The sequence below is a fragment of the Aquila chrysaetos genome, chromosome 13, assembly GCF_900496995.4.
Source record: "Aquila chrysaetos chrysaetos chromosome 13, bAquChr1.4, whole genome shotgun sequence".
Classification (NCBI taxonomy): Eukaryota; Metazoa; Chordata; class Aves; order Accipitriformes; family Accipitridae; genus Aquila; species Aquila chrysaetos.
This window is the reverse complement of record NC_044016.1, coordinates 40,171,812-40,186,948: the sequence shown is the minus strand read 5'-3', so window position 1 is coordinate 40,186,948 and position 15,137 is coordinate 40,171,812.

Here is a 15,137-nt window from a genome sequence, read left to right as displayed (position 1 = left end):
TTGCCCAATTCAGAGAAGTAAGATTTGGGTGTTTACCAGTGTCTTCGCCCTCCACACCCCTCACCCTGACTCCTAAACAGAGATCACTTACAATAAAGAAAGCAGGAGAAAATAATTTATTCCATAAACTTGGAGTGGTCAGTGTCTATTAGGATGAGGATATATGTCTTATAATTAATTTCCTGATATGGTGGGTTGGAAACTAATCCGTAATTGCAGTTAACCTTAAGACTGAAGGAGAAATTAGACTAGGAGGAAGACTTTTGTGCATGGCTATGAATAAAAGAGATAAATAATTGGTGAAAGTAGATAACTCATGTTACACGCTTTAATTATGGAAAAAATGTATAGGTATTAAATTATGTGCAAGTAATTATGTGCAAAGCTACAATGAAGTTTTTGAAATGAGCTGGTAATGTCTACAACTCTCCCAGCATTTGAAACACATGTAAGACAGGCTTTGACTTGGAGAATAAAAGTAAATACATACAAACAATTTTGCAGACGAGATGGGGCAGATTATCACAGGGGTAGGTAGTAGTATCCAATTTAAGATGGTGGACTATACCAATGGCTTTATCATTCAACAGAGGTTTGCTAATTAATCCTAGCTAAACGTATGCCCGGTGCGATCTAGACCTTGCATATCAGCACCAGGATTAGGCAAGTAACATATGCACTGACGTCACGGCACTAAAGGAAATACATGGAGTTGAAGGAAAGAATGATACATAAAAATTCAAGCAGAGACAAAAAGAACTTGCATCATGGAGGGGATCAATTTATCACAGGCTACCAATTAAGGAAAAGAGGGTTGTCTGTGACAACATTCTCGGTGCAGAAAACACACTTGGCATTTGTTCTTCACTTCTAGAACTGCTTGGTCTCTCTCTGTAGCCTCTCATATAACCAGCAATTTTTTGTGACCATCACAGAAGAAGTTTCATTCCTTCAAAATAGCCACAGTGCTGTTACACAGAGACACGTGACAGCGTCTTTGCTGTGGACACGATGCGGATAGACTGCATGGACTCCACAAAAGTGATATACACATAAGTTGTCAGAAGATTCTTAGGTCTCTGTGGCTCTCTCACTGCCCTTTCTTAGCAGCAGGGTAAGCATAAAAAAAAGGAAAAGATTAGAAGTCCTTGATTCTTCACCACAGTCAGGACTATGTTCGTGACTCTGCAGTGGTACGTGGCCCAATTTCAAGGCCTGAGCAGCGTAAAGGATCATACTCTAAGAGAAAATGAGGCAAATGCAGACACCTCTTCCCAGCTATAGTCTGTTTTACTCTCCTTGGCTGAGTGAATCTGCTCTGCTTGCGGGTGATTTAATTAAGGAGATAGTAAGCGTGTAGAAAGAGGAAGAAAAGCACCCCCTCCCAATATTCTTTTCCAATTTTGTGCTCAAATATGTTTATGGGATCTCTGAGGCACAGCAGGGTTACTTTCATGACTCCTGAGCACTTGAAATTCCCATTAAGTTTAGGCTGTGCTTGAAGTCCCTCTGAAAACAGAGGCTCAGTATTTGTTACCACTCCACCTTTTCATTTTAGGGTCACTCTCGAAACACATTTTCATTTTGCTTTTACGTGCTGACGTCACCGACCGGCTCCAGTCCAGGCCACTCGCTGCACTACTGGATGTGGATGACAGCCTGCGAGAATGACTAAGTCCCTGATTCTGGAGGCAGAACGGCGGGTTTGTTCCATGATTTGATATGCTGGGTCACCGTAGACGAGTCACTTTACGTAATCTGGCAATTATGATATTCATATTACTTTGTAAAGTGCTTCAAGGCCACGTATGAAACAAAAAGTATTATTAATGAGACAGTAACCACCTCTTTTAGGCAATAAACCTTTTCTTTCTGAATTGGAAGTTGACTTGCCCTTATTAAAGCTCAAGCAATTCACTCGAAAAGGACAGGCAGGTCTCACACACAGTGAAGAGGGCTCCAAGAGGACGAACAAAATGTAAACAGCCCCTACATACACAGAGACAGTAGGAGCACAAAAGCACTCACCCTCCTCTCAAGGCATCCTCCATACTGCCAGGAAATACAGGATCAATCAAACAGAGGAGCCCTCAGGTCAATGGTTACACACTCATAGAAAGGTCAATGATTTGTTTACAGCCTTCCTGGCACGACACCATAAGACAAAGAGGAAAAATAGTTATATGTATGGCTCATATAAATCATCTTAACTAAATTATTGGCCTGCTTTATTCCATACATCATGGAGCATACTTTACTGAAAGGAGAACCCACTCTCATTTACTAAGAAAAAAAATGAAGGAAACTAACTCCTTCTCATATCAGAGTAATATGGTCATGATCCCATAAATATGTCATATTTCAGATTGTTTTTAAAGTAATCTTTATAGGAAGTTCACATCCTGATTTATGGCCAATGAGAAAATACTGTGCAGATATGGCCGTAAGTGCCAAAGGGGAAAGGCAGCAAAGTTTCTTCTCCCAATGCTTCAACCCTGGCGTCATATAGCAACAACGGAACTGGGTCAGAACAAGATAAGCAAGTTATTCAGGAGAAATGAGACAATTAGTAATAGCATGTCTTGTACATTTTGAATAATGTGTAATTAAAAAACTCAATTCCCCGCTAGGCATTAAAATGGCCAAATTAAAACCAAAAATGAAACTCAACCAAACGAGCATCGAGCGATCTGAAAATGTGACCATAGATATCACAGTGGGAAGTTTTGAGGACTGATTTTAGCAAATCCATTACTAGTGTAAGTTTGTAATCGAAATGTTTTAAAAGCTTAGCGCTGAAGACACACTCTTGGTCACTATGTGATAGCACAGCCCTTCTGGAACACCACACACTATCCATCTTCCCTTGGGGGTATGGAGGTGGGTGCGGGTGTGATTTCCAAAAAGCTAAAAAACTTTCATAGAAGCAAACTAGGCACTGTGAAATCTATCTAGCAGGAACTAGAGAGCTTCTGAACAAAAGCAGCACATCAGCGGAAAGCATCCAGTTGTGATTTTTTTAAAGGAGTTCTAAAAATCAAATAAACTTAAAAGGAAAAAACCAGTAATAAATACTGCTTTCACACAGAAGCCACACAAATACGCAGACACCCGTTTCATTCCAGTGCTGTTTTCCCTGTCTTTCCTTAACTATTATTACCTTGATGAACACATTTAATCATTCCACAGAAAACCCTCCCTACACACAGGTATTTTTAGGTGAGAGGGATGAAAATATATCCGATTTCTCATTACCTATTTCTATTTCTGAGGCTCCACCAATTTGCATTTAATGCTAACTATAAAAGAGACCCAAGGAATATGGAAGGCTGTTTAGTCATCAATTTAACTCTGGATTCCTTCTTTTCTTTTCTTTCTTTCTTTTTTTTTTTTTTTTTTTTTTTTAAATATCAAATTTGTGTTTTAATCTGTAGCAAATGTAGGACGCTTACTTACCGAAATTAACAGACCTTACTGTTAATTTCACTGAAGCAGTGTGGCTCTCAAGTGTTAATTACATTCTAAATTGCTTTCTGGGGCAGAAAGACTGGTCTAGTTTTTATGGTCACAGGAGCATTACGGAAAACAGGCTCCGTGACATGCCCAAAGACATTCAGTGAATCAATGCGAGACCCAGAAGAAATGATAAAGAACTGAGGAGTCAAGCTTCAATTTTCCCCTGCAAACACTCGACTGCACTCCAAACTTTAAAATGAAATGACTGAAGCAGCCAGAGAGAGAAAAGAGGACAAGACAAAAGCTCAAAGCTCACATCGAGAGGGCAAATTCTTGTTTGTCCAATTACTTGAACCCAGGGAAAATTAGATGGGGACATAGTATGAAAAGGATGAGATGATAACAGATAATGAGGTTGTTTTTCATTTACACCAAGATGTCCCTCTAACACTCAGCCTTAAAATGACAGAAAAATAGGCCCCAATAATTTCTTTTTTGCAGAGACTGTTACCTCTACAGCTAATGTAAGCACTTGCCTCTTGTTACCATTCCCACTTTCAAGGTGATGTGAGGAGCAAACCAAGGACATGTTGAGAAAACTATTACAAAGGATGGTATGTGCATCCGTTGGCTTCTCAGGCCTGAGTTCATAAAAAATGCTATGGCCTTGAACTATGGGAAGCACAAAGATGTCTCAAAACTGTGTTTGTTTCCTAGTCCCTCTTTCCAAACAAGTGTTAGAACAGTAGCTGAAGACTGGGCCAAACGTGATGCCAGCTAAGACACCAGCCTTGCAAAAAAACAGCCAGGAAATACACTGTGGAGCAGATGTCTGGCATTTATTTTTCAGTTTTGCCTGAATAAACATAATTTCCTAACACTGAAGGACAGGCCTGGTTTCTATAGCACAATCATATTTTCCCCATAGACAATAGTCTTGTATTTACATGCTAATTAGGAAACAAAAACCAAAACAAAGCCATTTTTGTTTTCAATCACACATGCCACCAGCAGCACTCATGGTGATGTTCCTTTATCACCCCGCGTCCTCCTACAGAGATAGAAGGCAGGTTCACACATCAGAGAGTTCAGAATTATCCAACCTTGAGACTCTTTCATAATGCACTAGCAGAAAAAAGGACAGGTGGAAAAACCAAGAATCACCTCAGCTCCACTCATCTTCAGGCTTACAGCAACCTCATCATCGTGATGTTTCGTAATCTGAGCTTATTTTCCAGGTCATCAATTCAATTTTGCAACTTCTTACAGTTTTTGGTACTCTTTGTTAAATAATGTCAGGTCAATCAATCATTATCTCTAGGGCTTCAATTTTCCTTTCAAGACTCTGCCATTTTAAAACCTGAGTTTTCAGTCCTGCTTCCTTACTCTTTGCCTTAAATTCACCTACTTCAGCTACTCAATAGCTTCAATTGTCACCTTCCTGATTTTATTTTATCTCTGCATGCTTGGTTGGCACAGATAACACACACACAAAAGACTGGATTCAATAAATCTCACCTGTACGTCTGGGCTTCCTGTTTCTGTGTAATGACTTATTAAAGGTCCAGGGAAAAAAAATAATATGAAAAGCAATAATTGCTTTCAAAACAAATAGAAATACTAGATTCAAAAACTTGAAGTGGGGGGAAAGGGAAAGGAGACTATGCCACAGCTTTAAATAAAGTCTTAAATTCCACCATGCTTCAAATGTAGGACTCGGTCAAATTCAGCTCTCACCTACAAGCTTCAAAGTCCTTCAAAACAAAAGACTCCTTGAGACTGCATGGACAAATTTTTAAAGCCCCTGGAAAACATACTCACCAAAGACTTCAGCTATGAAGAAGTCCCTAAGTGCAATCACTCTGAGCTCTCGGGATATTGGGGACTGTATTTTTCAAGCTTCTCTCAGCTGCCAGAAGGACACAAATCTTAGCATTCACTCAAACAAGAAAAAAACCACTAAACCAGAGCAGGTGAGATTCTGACTCCAGAAAAAAAGGTACCGAGTAAAACACTGCAAAGAGTTTGCAACTCAACATTACCAAAATGCGTGCATTGTTCAGAAAGATAAGCTTGAAAATCTGACCACCTTGTGCGTTCACTACATTTTGAAGAGCTGCACAAGCAAGAAGCTGACCTTTTTATTTTAGTTTTTCATCAGAGATTGGTTGAAATTTCAGTCAGTAGAGGGCAACCCAGGTTTGCCTGGTTAAAATTCCATTTAGCCATTCAGATTTTAAAAAGCAGTAAGTATGATCAATGAAAAACATGTTAAAAAGGAACACACTGTTGGAACAAAGAGTAATTGGCTGATAGAGCAATGGCAAGAGACTGCTATTTAGTGATATCCGAGATAATTAAGCCATACATCATCAATATTTCCAGGCTTTTGGTCTATCTGTACTTCCAACACACATCTGGCTTTCTCCCATAATCAACAATTATTTCACATGATGTACATCACATGATGCTAGAATTTTTGCCCGGTACCATATAATTCTCAGCCTAGCTGCTTGCTATTGCATATTTGTCATTGGTGAACTACTATGTCACACCTCTGTCGGTCTACAAGTTCCTTGGAGCAGGGAACTCTTGCCTACGGTGCAGAAAGCAACACGCAGCTCTGCTGAGAAAGAAGCATTAATCTGATATAGGGTTACTTTGCATTTTCTTGGTGTAAAACCGACGTATAATTGAAGCCTGCCTCTTCTTGCACATACAATAGGGGGGCTATGGAGGTGCTAAAACAGTTTGAGCTCCACACAGTATCTACAGCCGTGAGCATCTGAATACAAGATCTTTAGAAAACCCTGAACCACACAGCTTGTGAAAGATAAAAAAACCGATGGGCTGATGCTCCAAGTTGGGTACACACACATGCAGAAAACCCTCAATTAGATATTCTTACAAAATGTTTAGTCAAGAAAACACGTCTAAGCTACTTCAGCAATCTGAAAAAATGTAACATCCAAAGCTGTGGAGAAGAAACCAAAGGAACCTAACAGTCCTTTTCCTTCCCCCCACCCTTCCCTCCCCAAATAACACTGACTCGACTCAAGTGGTTTCAATGGATCCTGAAAACAAGCATTATCTCGAAGGCAACGTGCCTGAATTAGACCGAAATGCATGAACACCGCCACTCTAGTTTTAAGCAAACATTTTTTGTTCAGTACATCATAAGGGTTTTTTATACAGGCTTAAAAAGGTATTGCAGCTTGCTGAAATACACAGACTTTGCATTAATATTTTCAAAGACCTCAGAAGATTTTGGGGCCCACAAGTATGAAGCTTTGTTCAGAAAGATGGTGTGACTTGTGAGAAGCAGGATTTAGGTAGGTGAGTTATTACATTTGACAGAGCGTTTCGTCATCTTTATTTATCAGGAGAGAATTCAAGAGTACATCGTAACCTTTGCAGGGCTGGTTAAAAGAAAACCTGCAATGATAAAATGCATTTCTAAGGCTAAAATGAAACTAGGGTAAGTATTTAATTGGTTACACACTGTTCGAAATGTGATGGATTTATATGTGTTCTGCTGAGCTGCTACTTTCCTGTAGCCTGCAAGAGAGATGAATTGTACTAGAAAGAACCTGGAAATCTTCCAAAACAGCACAGGGCAAACACAAAGTTTACTGATTTGTTAGTGAGCTGCTGCTATTATGTTTCAAGTTGATTAGTAGCAAAAATTAACATTTCATTAAACCCTCTGACAGGAGACAGGACCCTTTCATTAAACAGAAAGTATATAATTAGCAACAATAAGTAAACCTGGGGGTTCTTTGTGCACAGTTCATTATATATGAGATGCAACAGGAAAACACTATTTGCACCCGTCATTGTGAGCTGGAAGACATCAGTGCATTAAAAATTACAACTTTTTCTATAATTTGTACTGATCTTTCATTTTTTTTAGTTTTAAACACTCACAACAATGAAAAAATAATCCCTGTTGCAAATAGCTAACAGTTTAGGTCTGAGCTACATATGTTTTATGCCCTTAAACAACTCCCCTAGGTCAGAAGGGTTTTTTTTTAACTGATGCAGTTATAACTGTAAGACTTACTAGTACGCATTTGAAGTAACAGAAAGGCTCTGTATTTGCATAGGTTTTAATGAACTCATGAAAAAAATCCTATACTTAGTTTATCAGTGAGGTTGCATGTTTCTTAGGGTTGCTGAGACTCTTCATTTATTTAAACCAGGAGTTTAAGCAGGAAAATCTAGCAGTGTTTCCTAAGGGGAAATCCAAGCTATCTTCACACATAACCAGTGATGTCCTTGCCTGCACTCAGAAGCCCCTAAGTAGTTCCAAAAAATCTCTTGGCAGAGGCCAAACCTCATCAGGGTGGTGGCTCAACACTTTAGTCCGTAACAAGACACCCAGAGGTTCCACTTCTTGATGTAAATGGTCTCTGAATGATAACTCAGGAATGAGGATGTCAAGGAGACATGTTTTCTATCTGCCCAGCTCAAAACAAGTGTGTACTACCGTAGAATCATAGACTGGTTTGGGCTGGACATCGAGCCGTTGACTGTAACTCTTTGAGCGTGACCATCCAGCCAATTCCCTAACCACCAAGTGGTCCATCCATCAAATGCATGTCTCTCCAGTTTAGAGACAAGGATGTTGCGTGGGACAGTGTCAAACGCTTTGCACAAGCCCAGGTAGATGACATCTGTTGCTCTTCCCTTGTCCACCAACACTGTAACCCCATCGTAGAAGGCCACCAGATTTGTCAGGCATGATTTGCCCTTACTGAAGCCATGTTGGCTGTCACCAGTCACCACCTTAGTTCCCATGTGCCTTAGCATAGTTTCCAGGAGGATCTGCTCCATGATCTTGCCGGGCACAGAGGTGAGACTGACTGGCCTGTAGTTCCCCAGGTCTTCCTTTTTTCCCTTTTTAAAAACGGGGGTTATGTTTCCCCTTTTCCTGCCAGTGGGAACTTCACCGGACTGCCACAGCTTCTGAGATATGATGGAGAAGGTATTAGCAGGTGTCTCCCTTTTATTCAATTCTTCCCCGCAAGGGCTTATCAATTTTGTACCAGATTCAGTCACAGTCCATTTCTGTCACAGACTTATCAACATGGTAATTCAAATTTTGCAGGTGCGATTACACCTACATGAATACTGATGAGCTAAAAGTCTGACAAGACTTTGAAAAATGTGGACTGATTGCAAACTGCTGTAACTACTCAGTATATCTTGGCAAAGTTAACATGCGACAGGCACAACATCAGAGAAGGAGGACAGAAAAAGAAAGGTACGTCAAGTATGAACTTCCATTTAGGACATGGACCTAGTTTTTGATAGATAGAAAATAACAAAACAATTGCAATTTCTATTCATTTGGGATGATAGAATGCTCAGTGTTGCTGGCAATCCTGTCACAAGATTTTATTGAAAGCAGTGCCGATTTTGGAGACAAGGTAAATAAAAACAGGACATTGGTCCCAAGTTTTAATGAGTCCCGAAGCACATAAACTATTCAGTGTTTGCAATTCATCAATCATCTCCGTGATCCATGGTAAATAAGAAAGTACACAAGGCTGGGATTCAAATTTCTCAGAAATCTTGGAGTTGAAAAGTTAATAATTTTCCATGCCAAATATCTTACTGGAAGAAAACTATTATAATAATGAAATCAAGAATAGTATGAGAGTAGGATTTTTTTGGTTCCTCTTACAAGACATAATTTTCAGGGAAGGAGTCAATAGCGGAAATTTCCAAATGAGAATCACTGAAACATTTCAAGCTGACTGGGCCAAAACATTTGCCAGATACCAAATATAAACATCTAGCCGAGGTCAACAAGACAGACAGAACTAGCAATTCTGATACATAACGCGATATTTTACGTGAGCCCAATTTTTGCATCAACATGTTGTTGAAGACACCCCACCCATTTAGAGGCGTCTCAGATGGGCACTCCGTAGAACTAGTTACTGCTGAAATCAATGCCTCAAACAATGGGGCATGGTGCAAAGCTACTTTTTTTTTTTTTTTTTTTTAATGTGGATACTACTTTACGCTGACATAACTTAAATACCACGTGATCAGTCAAGGTAGCACTTAAGGATTTAGACTAGAATTTAACCTGGTCCAGCTGCACAGAGATAAATTTCACATTCTACACAACAATATGAATGTTTTCAACAAAAAGCAAAGGATAACACGCTGGAAAATATCAGCATATACCATACCATCCTGTAAGCAGGACAGAAGCAGTTTAGAGGAACTGGTTCAAGTGGACTGAATTGTCACTGCTGCAACTGAACCTACTTCAAAGATTGCAAAAAAAGTCCTTTCCTTCCTCTCGCTCTCCTTTTCTTATTTTTCAATTAATATCACTGCTTTATTCTCCAAAATAATCAAGTCAAGGAGGTCAGTTGCTCCACTGCATTTACTGGAGCCACACCATTTAACATCAGCTAGGGTTTTGGCCCGTATTATACTTCAGCAGAAAGAAAAAAATTATAATAATCCACTGTGGAAACTGAAGACAAAGATCCTGTAAAATGTATTTTAACACATATTTGATGTAGTGCCTCTACGGACATACTTCATCCCTTCCACGGGTCCTCTTTGACATTAGCAAAGTTACATACATTACCTAATCTAACATATATTACCTAATCTCTTTTACCCTTGTCTTTAAGATGCAAGTCAAACTTTTTAACATAAAAAATGCATGGCAATTGCCCAAGCAATAATGCCACTGTTCACATACCGCTCCCTAAATGTTTGCTATACAGTCAGACTTGTAGGAAGAGAAAACTTATCACGACAAGAGGTGGAGGGAAGATTTGCTCCCTGCACTCCCACTATCATCACTGCAAGCTGGCAGGCCAAACATATAGCAAGGTTTGAAACGTAGTAGACAGAAATGCATGTGACTGAGAAGGGAAGAACTTTGATGAACCTGTGACCCACACAGATCTCCACAACCTGAAAAATTTTAACACTGATGCAGTGGGGAGGGAGAGTCCAGACTCTAACCCAGGACAGTTCAGCTCCCTCATTTCTACGTCCTGCACATTTGCAAGACCTTCCAGGAAAGGTTAGCCTCCTATGCTATTACCAGCCCTAACTCTTAGAAAAGCTTGAACAAGGGATAAATTTAAAACACAAGCCAACATCAAAACACTTTTTTTTTTTTTTTTTTTTTCTTAAATTTGCCTTCTAACATTTAAGCTTTTCAGGCTTTTTCTCCCTCTCAGGTCTAGACACTGCAGGAAAGAGTACAGTATATGTCAAACCAGGAATCCTTGTGTAAGGCTGCTTATCTTAGCAGATGAGACTGAAAAAGACAATATAATGATAAGAGCTGGCAACACCTCATTTAGCGTAGGGCTTTGACTTCAGCAAAGGCTTGAAATGCTACTTTATTAAAGTGACAATACTGACGTTGCTGGAATGCGCTGGCCCAGATTCTGGTTCGCATGAACCATCTCAAAATCAGCAGAAACGATTACAGAAGAAGCCTTTGAATGCTCCAAACCAGCTTCTACAAAGTCCAACAGTGAAGAAGTAAAAAATGAGCTCAAAAATTCCCACTGCTGCACTCGCTCTTCTGTGTGCACTCTGAGCTTTCCAGCTTGCTTTCCTTAGTATCCAGCAACAAGAGATTTCTGTCTTTAAATGAGTGGCCGTATCTTCCTCACATTTATGTGACTTCTGAACAGCAGCACTTTTTGTCAGCGTCAGATTTGTTCATTCAGCTGCAAGTCACACTCCTTGGTATTTTATTTTTCTGGTCAGTATTGATTTCTTTCTTTCTGTCTAAAAATTCCCCGTCAAAGAAAAAATAATCCCCAAAAGTAGCAGACAAAAAAAAAAAAAGAAACCCCTCTTCTACACACATTTTGTTCATATTGTAGAAGTGATCAAGTGTTCTTCTCCAAACAAGTCTCCTGTGGACACAGACCCATGAAATCATTAGCACTGTGGCCATTATGTCAGGTTAGGAACAAAGCTCTGCATTACATCTGCCTTCTAAGACCTGTCTGCAGCTAGAATTTGTGGTGAGTTAACTTCAATTAGTTCAACAGACTATTTTACAAATTGTGCCGTTTCTCAATACATTAAACCGTTTGAAAGTGGTTTTACGGAGGAGCAGAACGACTTAACACAGTAAAGCTCCTGCAGATTCTCAGCTATGCTTCAAGCTCTCAGCCATGCTTTTGTGAGGTCCTGGGCTCTTATCAAGAAGGATATATCCCAGACCTCTCTGGAAGACAGTTTATTAACATAGCACATAACAGAAAGCACCATTTTTCTTTCTCTTGCTACAGGTTCACGCTGATCCCATGTAGCATTACCAATGTTACTGCTGTCTTGCTATTTAGACACGCTACCTTATAACAGAACAGTTCACCAGTAGTTCTTACAAATGCTGGTTATGAGTCTATTTTTCATACCCCAGACACAGAAACCATACTAATGGCCTCAACAGCAGCTCAAAACCTTCAGCCATTCAGATCCAGAAGTGCATGCTGCCCAACTTCTGATAGCAATACCTGTCTTTCCCTCACCAGAGGACTTGTATGTAACAATTGACCTTAAAATTAATTCTTCCTCGCTAAACTTTATTTACGCAGGTTATTTAACTGCCAGAGATCGTAAGATGGTAGCCACATGCTTCTCTGCGCTGTCTTCAAGGAGCGCTGAGGGTATTAACCTGGTGAAAATGCTGCCCAGATTCCTAGGACGTGAGTTTTGACATCCTTTGCTGCCTTGTCCTTTGTAGCTGGATGGTCCCCAAAACAGTAGCCCACAAAATGAAGCTGGTCCTACAAAAATCTAGGAGGAGCGTCCCCTTGATGGCAACATTTTCCGCTGCGTTTGCCTTTATTGACTTGTTTAAGGATTCATTGCATGACTTCAGTTGTCCTTCCAGAAACCCATTCAGCAGCAAGGGAACAGCCGGGCTTGCCAATATTTTTTTCTGTGCTGACTGACAACTTTCCAAGCTCACAAAAGACAGATGATGGGATTGGCTTACCAAAATCCCAGGACTTCTCTTGTTTCATCCTAAATCCCATTGATATGCAGCCCGAGCAATCTCCAAATGCACACAGTGAACCAACAGATCCGTGGGAGGGGAGTACTTATTTCAAAACATGGCTGCAGCGATAATAGACAAAAAACACATGACAATGGAATAGTAACAGCAAATGGATGTACCATTCAAGCGGCAGGCCTCTAGCTGTGGATACACAAAGCTCGCAGCAAGCTCATCTGCCAACCAGGTCTTGGAAACACTTGCGTAGGTTTATAGCTATAGGAGACACTGTCGCTAACCTGACATATAAAGAAACTCCCTCTTGATTTCTTTAGGACAGGAGCCTGCCTGAAGTCTAATTATGCCCTCTTTTGTCCAACAAGCATAAAGAAACTTGAAGTGTCATGTCCTTCAAAACCGCACGCCTTCGGCGGTCTCTCAGTCCGCCTTTTCTATGAAATAGGCACACTTGCTTTTGCTCTGCATCATGTTGGATTAACAAGGTATCAACGGACATTTCTTTAACAGCTTCTCTCAAGGATAGTGGCTAGGCATCTTTCAAGGCAGTCCAGTGTACCTATTAATTCCTGGAAAAGTCCTGTGTTTGGTTTTACCTTGTCCTCCCACCACTTTGACTGTACCACGCTTAAAGGCAATGAACAAAGGCAGCTGCAATCAGTGCTGCCAGCGCCCGCAAGTTCTGCGGGACTTGCTGCCTTTATTCTCCAGCTGCTGGATTCATGTGAATACAGAACAAATTTGAGGCAGAGACTTAATTTTTAGTTTCTGCTTTTCATGACTGACCAGGTGAGAAAGATGACCTGAGAAGGGGAAAAAAGGGTAAGAATTGAAAAGACAAATTAATAAAAAATAAATCTGAGTTAAGCATTATGACTTGAGCACAAGGGGCATGGCAGCAATGTACAGAGTTGCCATATTCTCTTTGTCTGAATGGGAGTGCATACACCTTTATTGGGCTGGAGCGGAGAAAACACTCCACTGACCGGGAAGGTTTCAGGGCTGTCTTCCCTTCAGACGAGATAAGACCAAGCCCCATCTTTTGTTCTAGGCAGTTAAACCAACAGGGAACGCAATCCCAAACGGAATATCAGGCGTATGTGAGCAATGGAATTCATTTTAGGCTACCAGGAAGAAAAACCATCGCCCTAGAAAAGCTCTGGCAGCATCACTCGGAGAGGCTGCCTTCCGCGGAGAAGAGGAGGAGAGGCTGTTTGGAGGTACACTGCTGGCTAAAGAAGGGCTTGAGAAGGGAACAAAGAAACCATCTCCTGCTGCTTGATTCCTGCTGTACTGAGGGAAACAGGAGTTCAGGTATATACTCTAACAAATAAGGACTGAATCCGAAGGATATCTGACCTCAAAACCAATTTCTTCTCCAAATGAAAATAACCTACTAGACCTCAAATTCCAGTTTTTAGCTCATGTCAGGCAGGGTAAGGGTAAATTTTAATTTATCTTCTTGAATAACTTATACTTAAATGACCTTTTCTGAATGTACATCATTTTGCTTTCATTTCACACAGTCACAAAAACATATCCTTAAGGAAAATTTTCCATGGTAAATAGATTTTGTCTACAGGGAGACTCGACAGGTTTTCACACCTGCCCACAAGCCTGCCCAAAGTTCTAATTTTTGGTGCTAACATATTGTACGGAATAAATTGCTCAACTATCTCATTACACGGGATGGTTCCATCAAACAATTTTCTTGTCATTAAGTGCTCTGTAGATGCATTTAATGGGCAGCACTCAGATGCTAGTAGAGAAAGAAAACCAAACCCTTCTGAAAACTAACCCCAAACTAGTTATTCATTAACTTAAAACACCTCTGTAATAGGCAATTATTGAAAGAGCACTGTCTAATGCTGGATATATTTGCACCCGAAGAAATAATAACTAATCAAGAATGGTGGTGTTGCTAATATTTATCTCTGGAAGCTTCATTGATTACATTAATCTTCTACATAGTCTCTTTCCCTTGGTACAAGTCAGACTACAGACAAGACAAGCAGCAGAGAAAAAGAGCTTGTTGAGCTCCCTGAGGTTTTCTACAGGGATTGCAAATACGGGGAGAACAAATGCTCCTGCTCTTTCAGCATCCATTTTAGAATCCAAATAGAAATGCTACTGCAAATACAGTTTTTCCTGTGACATTGCTTCTACAGCAAGGCCCAGCTAAACGTGAGCAAGATCCTTACTCAGCTGTCGTGCAACTTTTCATTAGTCTGTTCAGAAAAAGTTTTAAATGGAAAAGGAAACAAAACAAACAAAGCAAGCAAGCAAGCATCTGTAGGAGTAGCAAAGATTCCTGGGTGGGACCATTGCATTACCCAAATCTACTTTTTTTCCCCTCAGTAATCGAATACATAAAGATCTAAAAGATTCAGTTACATTCACATGTTTAGGCTCCCTTTCTTCTGCCTAAGGAAAACATTAAGTACAGGAGTCACCATAAAATCCTGGTAAGGTTGGTATAACTAGAGCAGAAAGGCTCTCCCAATCATAAGTAGCTCAATGGATTATTCTGTACTGTCATCTTCATAATACCAAGGCTCTGAGATTTTATTAAATCACAAAATGAGCTCTTGTTGCTTTTATTAAACTGTCACATAGAAATTCCAATCACAGGCCAGTACCCCATAATGAAAGGTCG